We start from the raw sequence: 3,274 nt of genomic DNA on the forward strand, positions 1-3,274 counted from the left end.
TTTTTGATTGATGAAATATATTATCGATTGTATCAATAATATATTAAAAACATGTAATGTGAATTATTACTCAATTGAGTTTTATATTTAAAAAAAATGTCATTTCATATGTTAAAGGGACATCAAACTGATATATGTAATTTCATTTTGCCGATAGACAAAACCTTTTCAAGCAGCATTAATCATTTTCACTTCTATTATCCCTCAGATATTTTTATTTTTTAAAATAACAATGCACATGTGCAAGCCAATCACATAAGGCATCCGTATGTAGACATAATTGAGCAGCTATATGGTTTTGAAAAATATGTTTGACATCAAAGGATAGATATAAATTTATAACCAAATAATAATCTACCACATTGCATGCTATTTATAGATGATTAAACATATATTTTATGTTCATGTCCCTTTAAGATAATCCTTAAAATAATGGAGTGACACATGATATTATAAATATAAATTTTTAATTATTCATAAAATGATTGTTGTAAAACAAAGAAAAATATATACAATGAATTTCTTAAAGATTTTGAAGTGAATGCTCTAGTACTCTTGCAGCCTCTACAAAATTTCGCAGTGCCTGACGAAGGTCCCTGAATTGTGTAACTGAGGGCTCTGTTTGTGTCCCTATTTCAACCGCTGTAATAAAAACACAAAATTAGTTTTGTTACAACAATTCACTTTCCAGATATAAGTAAAAAAACATCATATGAAATATTCCTACTTTCTTTTTTTTCCACCTCATCCTCTGCTGTGGCTGCATATTCAGTGCCACTGTCTGTTTCAGCTGTCCGAGAATCACAAAAAATATATTGTTATTGATCTTGAATATGCGTCAAGGGGCCTACATTATACTCCACATTGTTTACAAAATAAAAAATATAGGGTCTACAAATTCAAAATAAATATAGCAGTGAAATAATATATGATAAATGCTTATGCTTACATTCACTTTCCGCCTCCTCCTCTTGTCTCTCCTCCGGACTTAGGGCTGATGTAGCATATGCATCACTGTCATCTGTTGGAGAAGAAACACAACCCCCCCCAGAAAAATCATTGTTATGGATGCAGAATTGTTGTCAAGGCCTAGATTATCCCCCACATTGTTCTAGAAAGCAAAAAGATACAAGTGTCTGCAGATTATTTCCAAATCAATGTGGAATTTTAACAAAAGAGAACACGATAGATTCCTACCTTCATTTTCAGGCTCATCTTCCTCCTCTGCCGCCACCAGTGTTGGACATGCTTCTGGGGAAATCTCCTCGGATGATGAGGATGATTCATCACTTTCATCTGTTGGAGAAGAAACACAACCCCCCCCGAAAAATCATTGTTATGGATGCAGAATTGGTGTCAAGGCCTAGATTATCCCCCACATTGTTCTAGAAAGCAAAAAGATACAAGTGTCTGCAGATTATTTCCAAATCAATGTGGAATTTTAACAAAAGAGAACATGATAGATTCCTACCTTCATTTTCAGGCTCATCTTCCTCCTCTGCCGTCACCAGTGTAGTACATGCTTCTGGGGAAATCTCCTCCTCGGATGATGAGGATGATTCATCACTTTCATCTGTTGGAGAAGAAACACAACCCCCCCCCGAAAAATCATTGTTATGGATGCAGAATTGGTGTCAAGGCCTAGATTATCCCCCACATTGTTCTAGAAAGCAAAAAGATACAAGTGTCTGCAGATTATTTCCAAATCAATGTGGAATTTTAACAAAAGAGAACACGATAGATTCCTACCTTCATTTTCAGGCTCATCTTCCTCCTCTGCCGCCACCAGTGTTGGACATGCTTCTGGGGAAATCTCCTCCTCGGATGATGAGGATGATTCATCACTTTCATCTGTTGGAGAAGAAACACAACCCCCCCCGAAAAATCATTGTTATGGATGCAGAATTGGTGTCAAGGCCTAGATTATCCCCCACATTGTTCTAGAAAGCAAAAAGATACAAGTGTCTGCAGATTATTTCCAAATCAATGTGGAATTGTAACAAAAGAGAACATGATAGATTCCTACCTTCATTTTCAGGCTCATCTTCCTCCTCTGCCGCCACCAGTGTTGGACATGCTTCTGGGGAAATCTCCTCCTCGGATGATGAGGATGATTCATCACTTTCATCTGTCCGAGAAGAAACACAAACACAAATGATTATTTGGTAGATGAATATGTTTAAAGTTATATGTTATGACCATCATTGCTGTTAGATGGTTGTGACAACCTCATGCTTTTAAAAAAGAAATATTACATATTAGCTATTCCATTCCGTTACCTGCTAAGACCTGCAATAACCACAAAGGTCACAGATGCACTTCAGCAGATAATGGGATACAGCATATTGTAACAATGTCTTGTCCTCCCTTATCACCTTTTGATGCTTAGCACTGTTCCAGTTTCTCGTGTGTAATGCTTTTCACACCAAATATTTAAGCAGTTAATTCAGCAAATCTTTTGAATTAGCAATGCCTATAAGCATTACTCATTGCGTGTGCCCTGTCTTCTCTACAGAATCATTCACATTATCAGTCACTGTACTATATGCTTGATTTTAGATAGAGGACAGTACAGATGTGATGCACATCCAAATTTTGATTCCCTATGCAAATAACGTGTGTGCCTAGGCCATAATACATCCCTGAGGAATCAGCATTACGAAATTTAAAACATTTTGATATCTCATTTTAATGTAAATAATGAGATCTTGTAACATTACCTTCATTTTCACTCATAGCTGAGGATGTCTGGGAGTCCTCATCCCCCTGAGGTTGGAGCAAAGTCAGTGGCAGTGGTGGTGATGACCTGTTGCTCACTGGGCTGCTGTGGGATACCGGCAGCAGATACCTAGGTATCCTCTCCCTTGGCCTTGATAGGTCTGCAATTATAAAGTATTCATGTCCACATTACAACTATTCACTTTATACTACTATGTCTAATGCTCATGCAGCTTCCAAAATTGGACATTGTACACTCCAGATTAAATTAATAATAACAACACATATATCATATATCATATATCTATATATTATACTATATTTTCTGAATTTCTATCATAAGTAAATGATTGTTTACCATTTATGCTTTCAACTATTTAAAGGTACAGTCTATGCACAAAAATAAATTCATGATTCAGATAGAGCATCTTTTTTTAAACAATTCTACAAATTACTATTATTTTATTTGGCTATTGGTATTCTTAGTTTAAATGTATTTCATATAGATAACACTGTGCTTGTGGAGATAAAGTTATCTGGTAGCAGGCACTGATTG

The 3,274-nt window shown here is 35.8% G+C and overlaps 1 long non-coding RNA gene across 1 annotated transcript; it reads right to left on the reverse strand.

Moving 5' to 3' along the window:
* Window positions 1–450: 450 nt before the first annotated feature.
* LOC128655395 (uncharacterized) lies at window positions 451–989 on the reverse strand. The gene is made up of 3 exons (XR_008401777.1): window positions 950–989; window positions 728–790; window positions 451–642 (listed from the first exon to the last, which is right to left on the reverse strand). It is a non-coding gene; the product is annotated as an uncharacterized LOC128655395 (long non-coding RNA).
* Window positions 990–3,274: the final 2,285 nt, after the last annotated feature.

Source organism: Bombina bombina, chromosome 4 (assembly GCF_027579735.1).
Source record: "Bombina bombina isolate aBomBom1 chromosome 4, aBomBom1.pri, whole genome shotgun sequence".
Classification (NCBI taxonomy): domain Eukaryota; kingdom Metazoa; phylum Chordata; class Amphibia; order Anura; family Bombinatoridae; genus Bombina; species Bombina bombina.